Genomic DNA, 21254 nt, shown 5'->3' with positions numbered 1-21254 from the left:
GTGTGTGTGTGTGTGTGTGTGTGTGAGAGAGAGACACACAGAATGACTTGACTTGACCCCTGACTTTTTTTTTTGTTTGTATTTTTGTATAATAAATTTTCATAATTTGAGCATTCAACACCCTAATTAGAAAAAAACCCCACAGTAATTATCTACCACACACACACACACACACACACACACACACACACACACACACACACACACACACACAGACTCTACAGTAACGTTCCCTAATGGCTGGTTTATACTTGACCCACGGTTTTATGTGTGTGCATGCATCAGCATTGTTCACAGACTCACCTGAATATTTCATATACATCTAGAGGATTAAAAACGACATGCACTTGATCACTCATCAGAGCTGAAACGTGCCAGTCCATCTGGATTCCAGATCGAACCGAAAAACATTTCGAGCACAGTCATGTGAAACACAAGATGTGCAAAGGTTTTAGCCGTTGTCTTGATTGTCAAGAGCTGCATGAGACTAGAAAGCTACATGAGAGGGGTTTTAAACATTTAAATGCTTAATGTAATAGAAAATGTAATCGAAAATAGAATGTAGTACGTTATAATTATAATCAAGGTTGTATCATCTGTTGTTGGAGCGAGTGCGTTCTGACTAATTAAAAAGGATAGTTGTCCTGGTGTCTGTTCTTTTTACAATTATCTTGCTCGTCTTGCTTGAATGTGTGTGTGTGTGTGTGTGTGTGTGTGTGTGTGTGCTCTAAAACCTCAGTGATTGCCCCGTCATTGGGGAGTTTATCCTTCATACTGTCACCTTCTTCTTCTTCCTCATTAGTGGTGCTGAGCTGAAATTCTGCGACGTCTATGGGAAAAAAAGTGCTCTACTAGTAAAACTGGCTTCTCTCTCTTACACACACACACACACACACACACACACACACACACACACACACACACACACACACACACACACACACACACACACACACAGAGATTTGTGCATTTTCCGACCGAGCGAGTGAGTATTTAAATTGTGTCCTACTTCTGAATACGGCAATAAAGCCATGCATTCGGGGACTAATATAAAGCGAGCCGAAGAAAGCACCACAGAGCCAATAGCGGAATACATTAGCCTGTCAAAATGGAATATTTAATAAGAACATAAACACTTCTCACACAAAGAGGAGCGTTTCCCACTCTCTCATTTATACGCGCCCATGCACACTAGACGCCTGCCAGTTTCCCTATTGACTCCTCTAGGATAAGTGTGTATACGTACTCATGCCGAGGTTGTTGTTGTTTTTTAACGGCTGTTAATTAATATCACCGGCTCTGTCTGTACATGAGGATGACTCACGAGGACGGTGCTTGCCGGTAAACTTTTGACCTCGTGTCTAATGCGGCACACTTCCAGTTTAGTAAAAAAAATACATCAATTTTTTTTTTCCCAAAAAAGTTTTAAAGTCAAGTCAAGAAGCTTTTATTGTCATTTCAACCATATATCACTGACGCAGTACACAGTAAAACGAAACAACGTTCCTCCAGAACCCTGGTGCTACATACAACAATCACAGCTAAGGACTAGTAAGTGTTCTCGCCACATAAAGTGCATCGTGTGCAACCTGGTTTCAAACAGTGCAAGACAATACAGGACAGTGCAAGACAAATACACAAAACACAAACTACAAATAGCTACAAAACAATAACAAAAATGTAAACAAAATGTTGTGCAAAAACAGCAATAACAAGAACAAGAATTTCCTAAACACTTCATTTGCAACATTTGTATCATTCTAAATAAATCCCCAACACCTGTTACTAAAACATTACCTTACAGAGTTCTGTAATTATAGACACAAGTTTAAGGACACCTGACCATTAGATGTTCCACTAGATTTGGAGTGTGCTTTGGAGATTTGTTCTCATTCAGACACGAAGGTGTTAGTAAAGCTAGATGAGGTGAGGAAGTCTGGAGTGCGGTCAGTGTTGAGGGTTGAGGTCAGAGCTCTATAGCAGGCCAATCAACATCTTCCATGCTAGAACAGATTTGGGTCTCCTAGTGCAATAGAAGGGAAAATGTAATACTACTGCATAGAAAGACCTTCAGATTTCAGAACAGTTTGCGGAAGGACCACACATGGCCGGAAATGTCAGGTGTCCCGAAACATTTTGTGTGTGAAACTTTCTCATTGGTGGCTAAAAAACAGGCTTTTATTATTATTGTTTTTTTTTTGTGTGTGTGCATCCTATACAGTTGTGTGCCTCCAACTTTGTGGAAACAGTATGGAAAAGAATCACATACGGCTGAAAAAGTCGCAATCCTTTCGTCCATATGGTATATTATAGTGTATTTTTTCTTAAAAATAAAAATAACCTGAGCTGAACAGTTTCAGGCTGAACAGTTAAAGAACGCCATGATGACGAGTATATATACAGTAATACATCCGTGTCCATGCTCGAAGTTACATTTTTGCAATTTTGCTCGGCTACAAAATGAAAGGTTAGTTTTAAAACTTTTTAGACTGCTTTCACTTTCACACAATTGGCATTTAGACAGCATTTCATACACGAAGAAAAATGGCATACAATTCCCTGTTGATATTACTTTATGAGCACAGCTGCAATTATAGAAAATGAATGACCACCTTTTGACCAATCAGATAAGAGAATTCGACAGTGCTGTGTGATTTTTTTTTATCATTTATATAAAAAATGTGCAATACCATTTTTAAAATCAATGAAATGAAATGAAATGTTATTAGATTTTACTTTTATTTAAAAAAAAAAGTGCAACTGGAAGCTTCTGTCACCAAATTCCTAGTAAGTGCAAACCTGAATATAAAGCTCTTTCTGATTCTGATTCTGATTCTGTATATCAGCCTGTAACCACTTCTGTATATTATATACAACGCCGAATTCAGCAGCTCTGACAATAGTGCAGAGTTTCGAGGCAAATATATACTTGTGCAGTAGAGAACTTGCTTGATTATTTTTCTTGAAATGCAATGCATCATTGTGTTTTACTCCTCACATGTTTAATAAGGAGGCTGTGCGACTCCTCCACTTCTCTTCATTAACCCACTGATGCAATCTGGAAGGTTTGGCCTGTAACCACTTAACCAAGAAAAGGGAAACGAGTTTAATTTACAGACTACAATTCCTTTAGCTTCAGCTAAGCACGATGAGTGAGCTCCCATCCTATAATTAATGCCTGAAGCACATATATTGATTTCCCGTCCCCTGGGTCACGTCAGAAGAGCACGAGGGCATATGTTGTTGATGTGTTTATTGAAGAAAACAATAAGAGATCGAAAGGGGGTTCTGTGTGTACCCATATACACATCTAGATCTCCCAATGGCAGAGTATTGCTAGTGCAGGTATGTCATATCACTCCATATCTAGGTCACTAATGGAGTTACACATTACTTGAACAATAGCACAGACTAGTGGTTTGTCCAGAAACTGCCACAAAAAAAAAAAAAAAAAAACCTTCCCACTTATGTCATCCCTTCTCATGATTTCTCTTATCTTACAGTCACTCGCTCAGCCTTTCACCTTTTTTTCTCAGTCCATCCCAATTTTCTCTCGTTTCTTTCTGGTTGGGGACTCACTCTCTCTCCGAGTGCTTTAGATTTATGACTATTGCATGGCTACAGCTCCCTGCTGTCTAGCCCACTTAAGAGCAGCAAGGAGTTTCTTCCAGATCCCCAAAATTAATGTGTGTGTGTGTGTGTGTGTGTGTGTGTGTGTGTGTGTGTGTGTGTGTGTGTGTGTGTTAGTGTGTGTGAGGGAGAGAAAGAGGTAGAGAGAGTGCTGCATTTACATGACCTAAAAAAGCTTCTGCTTTTCCCTGCTCATAAATCATACACACCCACACACACACAAATAAGATTTATATCATGACAAGAAGGTTTACATAATAAATCTCAAATATACTTATTTTACTCAGCCAGGTTTTTTTTCTTCTTGAGAAATCTGTAGGGGTTTTGGAGAATCTGGAAATAGAGTGAAAAGAAAGAGAGAGAGGAAAAAAAAAAAAAGCAAGGACATTAGAGGCGGAATGGGTTTGCCAAAAACAATGATGTAGTTCCAGCCAGTGCACTCCCGGTTGTCTCTGAAGCCAGCGTTTACAGCCTACATGCGCATGAATACATAAACATCTTCAAGATAGGAAAAGGTTGTCATGAGAGAAAATATTATCTGTGAAGAATGAAGTAAAAGAATGAATAATACTGTGAGTACGCTGTGAGTAAGCATGATGCCGGGGGAAATCAGTTCCGTCTCCGCACAAGCTCAGCTGTAGCTGGCAACACCTTTAATACCAACCTGCTCAAAGAATTTAGACTTCATTTCCACCCCCCCAAGTTTGCAAGCTCTGAAATGAGATGAGGGCTAATAAAAAGCAACATCCAGCGTCTCCTACTGTGACCTAACAGGAATCGTGGGCTAATTGGAACACTAGAAGGATGAACGGCTGGATGGAAGGATGAAGGAACGGATAAAAGGATGCTCCAATGGGATTGTGAGAAGGAAGGTGATACCCTCTGATAGCCCTTTATAGACCCGAAGGCCACGTATGCTGAGGCAGGAAATAGTGTTATAATATATGATCAATGCTATCGTTTTCAGCAGCGAGAGTGCAGGAACGAAGGCTCAGGTTTCTTAAAAAGGCCCTTAACCAGACACCTCGTCTTCCTTCATTTCCTCGATTCAATTTCACCTCCTTTACCTAATGCTTTTTCCTCCGTTTCTGTCTCTCTCTCTCACTTGATCTGTTTGCCTGCTATAGGTTTTACTCACACTCAATAACTGTATACATGTTCTTCAGTTTATTTGATTCTTTTTTACTCCTCATGCCTCATATAGACACCTCATATTCCATCATACTCCTTGTGTCCGGCCATCACCATATGTCCCGTCAAACTCTTTATGTCTCATTAACACTCCCAATGTCTGGTCACACTTCTCATGTCTTAAAAATACTCCTTTGTCTCATCACAATGCACATGCCGTATACACCCTGTTTATGTCTCACACACCCTCCTCATGTCCCATTACAATTCTCATGCCTCATATACATTCCTCATTTACACAATGTACACACTGTTCATGTCTCAGAGACACTCCTCATCTCTCTTCACAATCCTCACCTCTCATAAACACCCCTTAGCTCTAATACACACTCCTCATTCCCTGTCCAACTCTTTATGCCTCATACACAATTCATACGTCTCATAAACACTCTGCACGTCCCATCGAACTCCTCACCTCTCATAAACACTCATCATGGCTCATAAACCCTCCTTATTCTCATAAACACTTCTTATGTTCCATCACAATCTGCACCTCTAATTAACACTCCTTACGTCCCATCACACTCCTCATGTGTCATAAACACTCATCGTGACTCATACGCACTTCATATGTCTCACAAACACTCCTTATGTCCCATCCTCATGTCCCATTATGCTCCTTATGTCCCAACACACTCTTTATGTTGCATACACACTTAATATGTGTCATACACACTTGTCCCATCTCACTCCTCGTGTCTCTTAAACATTCCTTATGTTCCAGCACACTGTTTACGTATCATAAACACTCCTTACCTCTTATAAACCCTCCGAACATCTCATAAACACTCTGAACCTCTCATAAACACTCTGAACCTCTCATAAACACTCTGAACCTCTCAAACACTTCTCACTTGTCATAAACCTTCCTCACCTTTCATAAACACTCCTTACGTATCATAAACACTCCTCACATCCCAAAAACACCCCTCACCCATCCTAAACAATCTTTACCTCTCATAAACAATCTTTACCTCTCATAAACACTCTTTACATCTCATAAACACTCCTCAACTCTCATAAACACTTCTCACCTCTCATAAACACTCCTCACCTTTCATAAACACTCCTCACCTTTCATAAACACTCCTCACCTCTCATAAACACTCCTTACGTCTCATAAACACTCCTCACCTCTCATAAACACTCCTCACCTGTCATAAACGCTCCTCACATCTCATAAACACTCCTTACGTCTCATAAACACACCTTATCTATCATAAACACCACTCAGATCTCATAAACACTCCTTACGTATCATAAACACTCCTCACATCCCAAAAACACCCCTCACCCATCCTAAACAATCTTTACCTCTCATAAACAATCTTTACCTCTCATAAACACTCTTTACATCTCATAAACACTCCTCAACTCTCATAAACACTTCTCACCTCTCATAAACACTCCTCACCTTTCATAAACACTCCTCACCTTTCATAAACACTCCTCACCTCTCATAAACACTCCTTACGTCTCATAAACACTCCTCACCTCTCATAAACACTCCTTACCTTTCATAAACACTCCTCACCTCTCAAAAATACTCCTCACCTGTCATAAACGCTCCTCACATCTCATAAACACTCCTTACGTCTCATAAACACACCTTATCTATCATAAACACCACTCAGATCTCATAAACACTCCTCACCTCTCATAAACACTCCTCACATCTCATAAACACTCCTCACCTCTCATAAACACTCCTTATGTCTCATAAACACTCCCCACATCTCATAAACACTCCTTACATCTCATAAACACTCCTCACCTCTCATAAACACTCCTCACCTGTCATAAACACTATGAACCTATCATAAACACCACTCACATCTCATAAACACACCTCACCTGTCTTAAACACTCCTTACCTGTCATAAACCCACCTCTTATAAACACTCCTTATGTCCTGTCCCACTTCATATGTCTCATAAATACTCCTCACGTTCCATTACACTCCTCATGTGTCATAAACACTCCTCATGTCCTGTCACACTTCCTGTGTCTCATACACACTTTATATGTCTTATACACACTTTTCAAATCCTATAAGCACTCCTAATGTTCCATCACACTCCTCATGGCTCATAATCTCTTATGTCCCATCACACTCCTCACCTCTAATAAACAATCCCCATGTCCCATTACACTCTTCATGTCCCTAACTTATGTCCCATAACACTCTTTGTCTCTTTTTTTTATGTCCTTCACACTCTTCATGTCCCTTCCTCATGTCCCATCGCACTCCTCATGTTCCTTCCCAATGTCCCTTCCTCATGTCACATTACACTTTTCATGTCACTTCCTCATGTCCCATCACACTCCTCATGGCCCATCCTCATGTCCCATCCTCATGTCCTTATACACACTCATCATGTCCCATCCTCATGTCCCAATACACACTTTTAATGTCCCTTTCTCATGTCCCATCGCATTCCTCTTGTTCCTCCCTCATGTCCAATCACACTCCTCATGTCCCATCCTCATGTCCTTATACACATTCATCATGTCCCATCCTCATGTCCCAATACACACTTTTCATGTCCCTGTCTCCTGTCCTATCACAGTCATTATGTAAAATAAATTTTTTCTCATCTAGATGTTAGTAGTAATCAGCCCTTTTCAACTCAGTTGGGTGCATCATTAAAAGTTTCTCTTTAAACACATGCAGACAGAACGCACCATTTTAGTTTGTAGTTAAAGAAGAACACAAATAACAGATGTGTTCTACAGTTTCATCAATAATTTATTTCTTTTTTATAAAATATAAATCATACCATTACATAACTTATTTTATTGCTTTTTAAAAAAAAAAAAACATTTTTTACACAGTTTTGAAAAGCACATTCTCTCTAGTCTCTATCTATTTTGTGTAATCTTTCTGTCCCTTTCATCTCTCCCCATCTCCCTCACCCTTTTTCCTCCTCCTGTTTAGCACCACTTCTCTTTCCGTTCCTTCCGTCTCCTTTCCACTCTCTCATGCTGCACCTCTTTATCAATTTGCTCCACCTCTCAATTGCTTCTTTCCACCTTTTTTTTTCCTCCCGCCCTCTTTTATCTATTACAGTCTCTCACCATTTCTTTTTTTCCCTGCCGTTATCTTTCTTTCAGTTTCTTCTAGCTTGAGGTGTCTGTCTCCATCTCTCTCTCTCTCTCTCTCTCTCTCTCTCTCTCTCTCTCTCTCTCTCTCTCTCTCTCTCTCTCTCTCTCTCCGTTCCTGCCATGTCCAGACTGGAACGGTTCGCGCTAATTATCGTCGTGTTTTCAGGCCTGCGTGTGACACACAGCCAGCTGTTCTCAGCAAAAAAAAAAAAAAAAAACGCAGAGCAGAAACTGAGACGCTGCTTCCCTCTCACTCGTGCTGGGTGCGGCGAGCGCTGTCTTGACAGCTTTTGACAGAATGGTGTCAGATTTGTGTGATGTGAGCGCATGCGTGTGTGTGTGTGTGTGTGTGTGTGTGTGTGTGTGTGTGTGTGTGTGTGTGTGTATGTGAGAGCGTTTGGAACACTCGCCACCTGAGAAAGCTGGTAGATATCCAGCACACATTCCTGCTGTGAAGATTGGAGGCAGTGTGGTGTGAAACAGACTCTCCTCTTCCAAACACAGCGAAAGTTTTAATCACCAAGGGAAGCTTTAAATTTAGAACAGCACAGATCAAGTGCCATATGCTCTTAGAGAACTCATTTCATTTATTTGGACCGGCGCGTAACACGATCGACATTTTATTAACAACAAAGCGATCGACCGGGCTATAAAAAAGAACGCAGTTTTTCATGTGATAACAAAGACGCTTCGCTTCGCTCCGTACCAACCAGTTCCATGGATTTGGTCATAACGCGATTCAGGTTTCCGCCACTATAAACTCGAGCACACGTAAATTTTCGAGCTAATGATGCTAGCTAATTAAATAGTGCGCGGACCAGGCGGGACTCTGCGCTCTTTGTTGCGCGCTCAGAACGAATGCAGTCATTTTTAGATCAAGCTGCAAGAAAAGGGAATAAATCTTTTGATCTAGTGGGTAAACAGCCGTTCTTTCATAATTAGCTTGCATGAGCATAAACAAAAAAAAAAAAAAACTCTCTAGGGTTTCTCTGAAGAGGCCACTGAGAGAGAGAGAGAGAGAAGGAGAGAGAGAGAGAGAGAGAGAGAGAGAGAGAGAGAGAGAGAGAGAGGGAGGAAAACTTTCTATCCCCCCCACATCCTTTCTTTTCTCTTGTTCTTAAAAAATGAAGAAAATGCGACGACTGTCTCATTAAGAACCGGAAAAAAATGACAAATGCGCCTCATTAACTTTAATCCTGCGTTTTTCCTCGTACGAAAAAAAAATAAATAAACGTCAAAATAGTCAAGTGTATATGGACTATACAGTTCGAGAGATAATAAGAAGGTAATGAGGCACTTGAAGAAAAATAAATGAATAAGGTATAATGTTCAGTTCCTGTTTTTCTTACTTTTTTTTTTCGGTCCGCCCTTTCACATCGACTGCTTTGTTCTGAAAGCGTATAGAAGCATTATCTCCATATCTACGTTTCGCTCTCCTCCATTGTCCACTATCGATTACTTGAGGCTAGGAGCGAGTGGCTTTAGCGTAAGCTTGTTTGGAGTACTTCGCCATTGATTGTTTGGATCTGGACTCGCATGGGGTCAGTGCAGTTCTGCTCAGTCGATCAGCAAATCAATTCGCTTCCCCGCAGACATTACGGCCAAATGAACACTTTTCCATGTGCGAGTCGCAGCTGCTGCCACTTCCACAGCTTAGCGATCGATTCACGACAGTGAAGATGGTACGATTACACTTGAGATGTTCGATTCGTCTGATTGATTCGGTTAATTAAGCTTGCAAATTCTTGAATCAGGTTCTGTAGAAGTAATGCACAATGTTATACTCGATGAAACGTATTCAAACGTTCCATATATGACTGATATCCAGCTTTCGCTTATATCAAATATACACTACTGTATATTTACAAACGTTTGTGGACACCTGACCATGTGCCATTCCATTTCCTATTCCACATAATAACCTCCACTCTTCTGAGATGTTCCACTAGATTTTAGTGCGCTTGTGGAGAATTTTTAGGTACTGATGTATGTGAGATCTTTTTTAAATACATGCTTAAATATTTAGATTATTGTTTGCCATTGTTTTAGGTTTTTAATCAAGTTGAGATTCTTCTTCTTCTTTCGGCTGCTCCCATTAGGGGTCGCCACAGCGGATCATCCGTCTCCATACCCACCCTGTTCTCTACATCTGCCTCTTTCACATCAACTACCTGCATGTCTTCCCTCACCACATTCATAAACCTTCTCCTTGGCCTTCCTCTTTTCCTCCTTCCTGGAGGCTCCATCCTCAGCATTCACCTACCAATATAACTCATGTCCCTCCTCTGCACATGTCCAAACCATCTCAATCTCGCCTCCCTCACCTTGTCTCCAAAACGTCCAAGGTGAACTTTAATCAAGTTGAGATAAAATTCAACATTTCCCATAACACCATAAACTACATGAGCAATCTTTCCAAAAAGCCTTCTGAATCCTGAACTTCACTAACAAAAACAATTCCAATCATCCAAGATGGCAGCTGTGTAAAGTTACTACTGTATCTTCAGCTACAATATGTTTTGGTCATGTGTTTTTTTCCCCAGATTTAAACCTGTGTCCCACAATCATTTCCTGACTTATTGTACAGCAAAATCACAAGTACGGTCAAGTTTCTAAGGTTTATAACTAAACATGAATCACACACATTCAGGATTCGCTCGAACGTGTTCATGCCTGCTTTCGCTTTACAATAGGAATCAGAATATTTTATTAATCCTATAGGGAAATTGTTGGGATGCAGTTGCTCCCAGTAAAATTAAAGTAAAGATTAAAAGTAAAATAAGATATGACAAATTGAAATAAAATATACATATTAAGTTATATATTAAATAAAGTTAAACAAAAGTAGTCGTAGTAGTAGTAGTAGTAGTAGTAGTAGTAGTAGTAGTAGTAGTAGTAGTAGTAGTATTAGTGCACTGAAATTATTGTACATAATTGCCCAAGACGTTGACATTATTTAAGTCAAGTCAAGTCAAGTTTATTTGTATAGTGCTTTTCACAACAGACATTGTCTCAAAGCAGCTTTACAGAAATCAACAGTCAAGGTGAATGGTGTGTGTTTATCCCTGATGAGCAGCCGTGGCGACTGTGGCAAGGAAAAACTCCCTTAGATGTTATGAGGAAGAAACCTTGAGAGGAACCAGACTCAAAAGGGGAACCCATCCTCATTTGGGTGACATCAAGAGTTTGATCATAAATCTTTCAACAATACAGAACACTGGAGAGTGAGAACCAACATGAGCACTGGAGTGTGTGATTATAAGTAATGTTCTTTTTACAGTCTTAATTTAAGTGTGGCATTAAACTTTATAACTATATCTATAAGCCTTTATGTATATCATGGTCCAGCTGTTTAACACACAAAGGGCAAAGTTATACAGTTTAATGGCCACAGGTAAAAATCTTCTTTGGTGCTCTTTGCTTCTTTGGAGTTGCATCATGGTTGTATTACAAGCTAGTTTGCACAATTCCTTTTTTTATTAATTTTTTTGAGGCTTGACATTAAGTTTTTTTTTGTTTTTTGCACTACACTACTTGGTTTCTAGCTTTGCCTTAAATCTTTCACCTAAACATCAGATATATCACTAATTTCCCCATCTTTTGCTCTATAAAATCTTTACTCGATGATTTGGATGACTGTAATTGTGTGAGGTGAACATTGTGGAAAAGCCAAGTGTGAGCTTTCTTTATTATGTATCTGTTCTTGGACCATGTACGAAAGCTGCCGGGGGCTGATCTAAAAACATTTGTTAATAACATGTAAAAATTGACGGGTCGAATGTTCTAACACGTTATGCCTCTCTCTCTTTGTCTCTCTGTCATGTTTCAGGGAAATTCTGAGGAGTTTTATCATTTCATTCCTCTGGCCGGAGCAGCTCAGCCGAGTCACTCTGCTTCGCCCCGGTAAGATCGAACATCGCATGTTTTCGAGGCAGTAAATGTCAGCAAAAGCACGGTCTCTTAATGTAACATATTTATGCCCAAATGTCAAATAACACAACCTGAACCATTTGCTCCAAATGTTATTTAATGCTGACCTTAAAGCAAGAGGTGAGCATACAACCTCCTCATCCAAATGTTTATCTTTAAACGTCGTTATTCCCGTTTGAACTAGCATTCGATCTAATGGACGTTTCCACACGCTCGCGCATGCACACTTGCATACACGTACACACATTGTCTCGGGACGCCAGCAAGCACGTTAACCGAGTTTGTTTCTTGATTAAAGAACTTCAGTACTGAATACGAGTCGAATTTATGCAAATAAGATTCTGATCTATTCATGTGTTGTTATGAGGCGGCAAATGATTTCTTCTTCCTCTTTAGAACAGACTCGATTTGCATTGTGCTTTGAAGTTTCAGCTCAGCAGGAGAATCATTCGTAATGCATTTTTAAGTCTATAGCTCGGTGTGGGTTATGCCCCTGCCACGAATATTTTGGAACTGCATTTAAACATATGGCACCGTATGACAATTCAGCAGACAGACCGATAGATAAATGGGTAGATTTCACCTGGTCCAGCTTTAACCTTTGATGACATTTAGCGAAAAGTTCCTGCTGTCTGAGCAGTGGAGTGTGTGTGGCTGAAAGACGCTCTGTGGGCGAGCACCTCTCATATTTGACGGATAAATAATAGCATTTCCATAAAAAAAAGCAATTAGGTAGCTTTAAATAGACCTAAATAAGGCATTTCAGAGTGCTTAGAGCAGGGGTCACCAACCTTTTTGAAACTGAGAGCTACTTCTTGGGTACCGATTAATGTGAAGGGCTACCAGTTCTCTTTATAATCAATGAAATTCATCTATGTGAAGACACTGATCATGTTAATAATTTCTCATAATAACTATCAACAATGATTTAACAAAGTAGGAAACAGCTATTTTTTAGAAAAGGCCCGCGGGCTACTCATGTGGTCCTTGCGGGCTAACTGGTGCCCACGGGCACCACGTTGGTGAGCCCTGGCTTAGAACTTCTATGGATGACTTGATATTTACACAGAAATGCTGTTATACTTTATATCTTATAACTCAAAACTCATATACTGTAAATTATCACCACCGTTAAATACAGTACGAAGGTAAAATAGAGGATTATATATGTAGGAGTATTTGTTATGTGATTGTCCCATCAGCATTGGTGTATGTGCTTACATCTTTGCAAGCGATTTTCTCAATGCAGATTTACAGATATGATTTTAAAACTAAATAAATGGTGATTAAAACTCCCTGCTTCTGAATTAAAGTGTACATATGTACTTACACTATGTCTTAAAGCTTCCCCAAACACCTCGATACGTTGTGTTGCATGTGTGCAAATGACAGACCATATGGACACTACTGTATATAGATACCTAACTTTTCCAGCCATATGTTGTTCTTCCCCAAACTGGTAACACAAATTTGGACGCACACAATTGTATCGGAAGTCTTTCGATGTGTTAGCATGAAATTTTTCCTTCACATGAACTAGGAGACCCAAACCTGTTCTAACACGACAATGTGCACAACGCCAGAAGATACAGTTTACATGCGTTAGAGTGTAAGATCTAGAGCTTTTACCTCACCCCTACTGAACACCTTTGGGATGAATTGGAACGGCAACCCACGCCTCCTCACACGCATCGACACCTGACTTTACTAACACTTTTGTAGATGAATGAGCACAAACACACTCAAAAAATCTAATGGAACATCTTCCCAGAAGAGTGGAGGTTCCCAGAACAGCAAATGGGAACTACATGTGTAATGAAAGGTTAAAAAAGCACCATTGTTTACAGTCAGGTGTCCACAAACATTTATCAGCATGTTGTATATGTTCCTCTGGACCTTGGTTCGAGGTTATCCTTAGAATTTGAAGGTAAACTGCTTGCGCTCGCAGGCTAAGGGGACAAGATTGAAATGCAAACTGGAAACAGGTGAGATGGTAAACTGCGAGATGATAAACTCTCTCTACAAGTTTATCAAGCGCCTCGGATTGAGAGTATTGATCTAGAAAATGAGATCAGTTTATATTTAATATACAGTGGGTACGGAAAGTATTCAGACCCCCTTAAATCTTTCACTCTTTGTTATATTGCAGCCATTTGCTAAAATCATTTAGGTTCATTTTTCTTCCTCATGAATGTACACATAGCACCCCATACTGACAGAAAAACACAGAATTGTTGACATTGTTGCAGATTTATTAAAAAAGAAAAACTGAAATATCACATGGTCCTAAGTATTCAGACCCTTTGCTCAGTATTTAGTAGAAGCCCCCTTTTGATCTAATACAGCCAGGAGTCTTTTTGGGAAAGATGCAACCAGTCTTTCACACCTGGATTTGGGGATCCTCTGCCATTCCTCCTTGCAGATCCTCTCCAGTTTTGTCAGGTTGGATGGTAAACTTTGGTGGACAGCCAGTTTTAGGTCTCTCCAGAGATGCTCAATTGGGTTTAAGTCAGGGCTCTGGCTGGGCAATTCAAGAAAAGTCACTTAGTTGTTGTGAAGCCACTCCTTCGTTATTTTAGCTGTGTGCTTAGGGTCATTGTCTTGTTGGAAGGTAAACCTTCGGCCCAGTCTGAGGTCCAGAGCACTCTGGAGAAGACTTTTGTCCAGGATATCCCTGTACTTGGCCGCATTCATCTTTCCCTCGATTGCAACCAGTCGTCCTGTCCCTGCAGCTGAAAAACACCCCCACAGCATGATGCTGCCACCACCATGCTTCACTGTTGGGACTGTATTGGACAGGTGATGAGCAGTGCCTGGTTTTCTCCACATATACCGCTTAGAATTAAGGCCAAAAAGTTCTATTTTGGTCTCATCAGACCAGAGAATCTTATTTCTCACCATCTTGGAGTCCTTCAGGTGTTTTTTAGCAAACTCCATGCGGGCTTTCATGTGTCTTACAATGAGGAGAGGCTTCCGTCGGGCCACTCTGCCATAAAGCCCCGACTGGTGGAGGGCTGCAGTGATGGTTGACTTTCTACAACTTTCTCCCATCTCCTGACTGCATCTCTGGAGCTCAGCCACAGTGATCTTTGGGTTCTTCTTTACCTCTCTCACCAAGGCTCAGTTTAGCCGGACGGCCAGCTCTAGGAAGGGTTCTGGTCGTCCCAAACGTCTTCCATTTGAGGATTATGGAGGCCACTGTGCTCTTAGGAACCTTAAGTGCAGCAGAAATCTGTTTTGTAACCTTGGCCAGATCTGTGCCTTGCCACAATTCTGTCTCTGAGCTCTTCAGGCAGTTCCTTTGACCTCATGATTCTCATTTGCTCTGACATGCATTTTGATCTGGAAGGTCTTATATAGACAGGTGTGTGGCTTTCCTAATCAAGTCCAATCAGTATAATCAAACACAGCTGGACTCAAATGAAGGTGTAGAACCATCTCAAGGATGTTCAGAAGAAATGGAAAGCACCTGAGTTAAATATATGAGTGTCACAGCAAAGGGTCTGAATACTTAGGACCATGTGATATTTCAGTTTTTCTTTTTTAATAAATCTGCAACAATGTCAACAATTCTGTGTTTTTCTGTCAATATGGGGAGCTGTGTGTACATTCATGAGGAAGAAGAATGAACTTAAATGATTTTAGCAAATGGCTGCAATATAACAAAGAGTGAAAAATTTAAGGGGGTCTGAATACTTTCCGTACCCACTGTAACTGCAAGGATGTAAAATGCAGTAGGGCAGAAGCAAAGTAGAGCATAGACTAGAGCACAAACTCTGAGTGCTCAATTAATAATACTAACCCAATGATATTTAGTGAATAATATGATATACTCTTTTTTTTTTTTTTTTGCTTCATGCTATTATTATAAGAAATATCAAAGATATATCAACAGTTTATTTTAAAATGTTACAGGGACACACATTAAGACAATTCAGGTTTAAGTCAGTATGTATTATTTTTTTTTTTTTCACTTTCTTTGAACGGGTGCAGAAATGTGCGATCCAGTCAAATTGCTTAAACAATATATAGGATATACCGTATTTTCCGGACTATAAGCCGCTACTTTTTTTCCACGCTTTGAACCCCGCGGCTTAAACAACGAAGCGGCAATTTATGGATTTTTTCTGGGTTTTTCCCGGTTTCACAAACTTCAAGCCAAAAAACTGAACCCCATAACATTAGACCAATGAAATTGCTGACCGGGCATGAAAAAACACACTTCACCTGTGTTCTGAGCTAAACGGCATCGGGAGAAAAGCTTCACCGATGGTGATTTTTAAACGCAGGACGATGCCAAAAGATAAACTCACAAGAGAAATAGTCGTGAAAGGAAGGAGGAAGACAGTGAACAATGACTTTCTTGGTAGGCTACTGTTTAGATACAAGCCATGTAACAGACACTGTCTTTCATTAAAGCCTGTGTAAAGTTTATTAGTTTCAGTGAAGACCCCTGCGGCTTATAGACAGGTGCGGCTTATACACAGGTGCGGCTTATTTATGTTAAAAATAAAAATCTTTGTCAAATTCAGTGGGTGCGGCTTATATTTTGGTGCGCGTAATAGTAATGACGGTTACTAAATAACAATATAATATAAGCCCTCGGTTATTGTATTCTCACTTTATTGACAATAAGAAGAAGAAGGACTAAGCACGCCCTTGGTTTTTCAGTTTTCAAGCAGCGTGAATTCCAGTTATTTCAGCAGCTTGATTTTTGGTGCTGTATAATTTTAGGAAAAAAAATTAAATAGTAAGAAAAACTAAAGTTATTTAAAAAATGGATGTTTAGTGGATTATTGTGAAATATGCTGAGGTGGAAACTGCAAGTTGGATTGGAAACAGCGTGTATAATGTGCAGTCGATAATTACGCTTCAGTTTACGCTTACGCTGTGTTTAGTTTTACATTTTCTACATCTTATGGCACCGCTGAAAATTACATTTCCTTATTCATGTTATTGCAACAGTTATCATTATGGTTTAATACTGTTGTTTAATAAAGTGTGTAGCATTGAAATGTATAAATGAAAATGGGGATTACTGTAGTAATAATAATTAATAATAATAATAATTATTATTATTATTATAGATTTTTTTATATTAATAATTGTTAATTACTTATTGGCACCTCTTTAACAAATTAAGAACTAAAATAACTAATTAAATTTACGTATTAATTAAGATTATTAATTTAGAGACAATTAACACGTCTCTCTCTCTCTCTCTCTCTCTCTCTCTCTCTCTCTCTCTCTCTCTCTCTCTCTCTTTCTCTTTCTCTTTCTCTTTCTTGATCTCCTGATCTCTCAGGTGGGCTCATTAAGGTTCACACCCTCTTGGGGGCATGTGTGTTGTGAGAAGTGTGTGTGTCTAAAGGTTTAACATCGTCATGACCCAAGCATGACCCGATCAGAAGAGTCTGCGCTCTGGGTGAGTGAATGCTATTATTTATATAGAGAGCTTTAATCGTCAGACTGACCAGGGCAAACCCCCCCCCCCCCCCCCCCCCCCACACACACACACACACACACACACACACACACAACCCCACCCCTCTTTAACACCACTCGTCGTTCAACTCATTAAACTGTATCTATCATCTACTTTGCACCTAATTATATAACGGGTTTAAATGTGTTTGGTAGAAAATCAGGGTTTCGAGATATAATTCTGAGGTCTGTGTATTTTCAGAGAACACAAAATCTGATTCATAAAAAAAAAAAAAAGGTTCGAAATACACTCATTAACATTTTTATTTGTGTGCGTGTCTGGATTTCTCACACGGAACCCGTACTAACACTTTTCCTGATAGAATCGTTAAAGAAGTGCTTAATAACTGCCAAATGGTAAGCAGAAAAAAACCTTACAAGCATTAAAATCCCATCTGAGCACTTGACTCTTCAGTGCAATACGGGGATTAGAATCGTGCAGGTAGCAGGCGCATATTAAAACAGCTTTTTAGGAGACAACAGCAACAATAATCAAGATGTTTGTGCTGGTGTTTAATTTTTTATTTTTATATATCTTCTCTCCAGCTCTTCCATTTCAAGCTTCATTTCATTCTGAATGAGCTCATTGATTTCTCAGCAGGAAAAAAAAAAAAAAAGAGTATCTACGCCGCTGCGTCACCTTAAACCGTTCTCCAATAAGGCTGGATAGGACTCATTACATCTGATCTTAATTAAACTAATTATCTGTTCTAATACAGGATACGAGAGAGAGAGAGAGAGAGAGAGAGAGAGAGAGAGAGAGAGAGAGAGAGAGAGAGAAAGTCACAAATGCTAAAAGAGGGTCAGCTAATATTATTTTAGCTATATTTCTTTTCATTCCACACACATGTAAATATATTACACTTTGCCTGAAATCAAAGTCCAGTGTGCAGGAAGTGTTTCCTGGAGCAGGATTGTATAATCCCGTTTACAGTCCAGAGCTGTTCGATTACCTTGAATGTTGGTAAGCGCGTTGATCTGTAGCTCGTTCTCATCAACACTCTGACCTTCTGCCACTGCGCAACGCCATCCATCACCCGAGCCGAACCGCTGGAGCACTTCATTCACTTTGATTAGAACATTCTGCAGCTTCACGCAAAGGCTGATTTGCATCAGATCATCCAAAGGTTTCTGCAGCTATTCCCTTCCTCTTTACCAGGATCGCTTTAGAGGTGATCATGTACTACACGTTCACTAATCGATTGAGTCATTTATATACTCTTTTACAGACAGAAGAAATCCTTTATTTGTCAGATACACATTAGAGTAGTGTTTTTTAACATATGTGAGCTTGTTAGTAAGTAGAGCACAGGAACTGTCGTGATACGGTGTCTGTCTGTCTATCTATCTATCTATCTATCTATCTATCTATCTATCTATCTATCTATCTATCTATCTATCTATCTATCTATCTATCTATCTATCTATCTAATTAGGTTATAGGTCATAGACCAAATATATATATATATATATATATATATATATATATATATATATATATATATATATATACATACAGTGAGGAAAATAAGTATTTGAACACCCTGCTATTTTACAAGTTCTCCCACTTAGAAATCATGGAGGGGTCTGAAATTGTCATCGTAGGTGCATGTCCACTGTGAGAGACAGAATCGAAAAAAAAATCCAAAAATCACAATGTATGATTTTTTAACTTTTTATTTGTATGATGCAGCTGCAAATAAGTATTTGAACACCTGAGAAAGTGAATGTTAATATTTGGTACAGTAGCCTTTGTTTGCAATTACAGAGGTCAAACGTTTCCTGTAGTTTTTCACCAGGTTTGCACACACTGCAGGAGGGATTTTGGCCCACTCCTCCACACAGATCTTCTCTAGATCAGTCAGGTTTCTGGCCTGTCGCTGAGAAACACGGAGTTTGAGCTCCCTCCAAAGATTCTCTATTGGGTTTAGGTCTGGAGACCGGCTAGGCCACGCCAGAACCTTGATATGCTACTTACAGAGCCACTCCTTGGTTATCCTGGCTGTGTGCTTCGGGTCATTGTCATGTTGGAAGACCCAGCCTTGACCCATCTTCAATGCTCTAACTGAGGGAAGGAGGTTGTTCCCCAAAATCTCGCAATACATGGCCCCGGTCATCCTCTCCTTAATACAGTGCAGTCACCCTGTCCCATGTGCAGGAAAACACCCCCAAAGCATGATGCTACCACCCCGTGCTTCACAGTAGGGATGGTGTTCTTGGGATGGTACTCATCATTCTTCTTCCTCCAAACACGTTTAGTGGAATTATGACCCAAAAGTTTTATTTTGGTCTCATCTGACCACATGACTTTCTCCCATGACTCCTCTGGATCATCCAAATGGTCATTGGCAAACTTAAGACGTGCCTGGACATGTGCTGGTTTAAGCAGGGGAACCTTCCGTGCCATGCATGATTTCAAACCATCACGTCTTAGTGTATTACCAACAGTAACCTTAGAAACGGTGGTCCCAGCTCTTTTCAGGTCATTGACCAGATCCTCCCGTGTAGTTCTGGGCTGATTTCTCACCTTCCTTAGGATCATTGAGACCCCACGAGGTGAGATCTTGCATGGAGCCCCAGTCCGAGGGAGATTGACAGTCATGTTTAGCTTCTTCCATTTTCTAATGATTGCTCCAACAGTGGACCTTTTTTCACCAAGCTGCTTGGCAATTTCCCCGTAGCCCTTTCCAGCCTTGTGGAGGTGTACAATTTTGTCTCTAGTGTCTTTGGACAGCTCTTTGGTCTTGGCCATGTTAGTAGTTGGATTCTTACTGATTGTATGGGGTGGACAGGTGTCTTTATGCAGCTAACAACCTCAAACAGGTGCATCTAATTTAGGATAATAAATGTAGTGGAGGTGGACATTTTAAAGGCAGACTAACAGGTCTTTGAGGGTCAGAATTCTAGCTGATAGACAGGTGTTCAAATACTTATTTGCAGCTGTATCATACAAATAAATAGTTTAAAAATCATATATTGTGATTTCTGGATTTTTTTTTAGATTATGTCTCTCACAGTGGACATGCACCTACGATGACAATTTCAGACCCCTCCATGATTTCTAAGTGGGAGAACTTGCAAGATAGCAGGCTGTTCAAATACTTATTTTCCTCACTGTGTATATATATATATATATATATATATATATATATATATATATATATATATATATATATATATATATATATATACATATATATATATATATATATATATATATATATATATATATATATATATATATATATATATATATATATACATCCTACTCTGATACACAACTTTCATATCCCACTCTGATGCACAACTTTTACATCCCACTCTTATACACAACTTTCATACCCCACTCTGAAACAGCACAATCACTCCACAAACTCTCAATACACACACACACACACACACACACACACACACACACACACCAGAGGTGGGAAGTAACAAGGGACAGATACTTTGTTTCTGTACTTAGGTAGAATGTTCTGGTATCAGTATTTTACTTCACTATTGATTTATTTTTCATTTTATTTAACTTTTTACTTTCACTCATTACATTTTTGACACAAATATCTGCACCTTCTACTTCTTACATTTTCAAAACAGTCTCGCTAAGTTAGTTTAAATCTATTTGGTAACATGATCATTATTTTTTCTTTTTGCTGCGCTCCGTTTTTTATCCCATCAACAAATTATTATTGTGCGTTTTTTCAATCTATCACTGGTGTATCATTTCCTGACTCTCACACACCACAGACGAAGGCTAGTTTACGAAGCTAATCATGAGCAGGGCAGAAGGCAGCAAGAAGTTCGTGGTTAACGTGGACGAGACAGAGGGAGTCGGTGATGTAAACATGACCGAGAACAGCCTTGTTATCAGCATTAAAAAGCCTTTTACAAGTTTATCAGAAATTCACTCT

At 39.6% G+C, this 21254-nt stretch overlaps 1 protein-coding gene and 1 long non-coding RNA gene across 15 annotated transcripts in view; one reads left to right on the top strand and one right to left on the bottom strand.

Annotated features, from left to right (window-relative positions):
- The window catches only part of LOC310721142 (receptor-type tyrosine-protein phosphatase delta), a 458849-nt gene that overhangs the window by 144574 nt on the left and 293021 nt on the right, over positions 1–21254 (top strand). For 13 of the 14 annotated variants that reach the window (XM_083532456.1, XM_083532475.1, XM_083532454.1 and 10 more), the window contains exons 5-6: positions 11756–11829; positions 17162–17281. The gene's annotated coding sequence lies outside the window, so the exon portion shown is untranslated. The remainder of the gene's footprint in view (positions 1–11755; positions 11830–17161; positions 17282–21254) is intronic. The other variant, XM_083532469.1, reaches the window with a different exon arrangement.
- Positions 2903–8258, bottom strand: LOC310721223. Its single transcript, XR_014531967.1, has 4 exons — positions 7324–8258; positions 6656–7148; positions 6076–6615; positions 2903–5975 (listed from the first exon to the last, which is right to left on the bottom strand). It is a non-coding gene; the product is annotated as an uncharacterized lncRNA (long non-coding RNA).

The sequence above is a fragment of the Silurus aristotelis genome (assembly GCF_946808225.1).
Source record: "Silurus aristotelis genome assembly, chromosome: 27".
In the NCBI taxonomy this organism is placed as follows: Eukaryota; Metazoa; Chordata; class Actinopteri; order Siluriformes; family Siluridae; genus Silurus; species Silurus aristotelis.
This window is presented reverse-complemented; position numbering and strand designations above follow the sequence as displayed.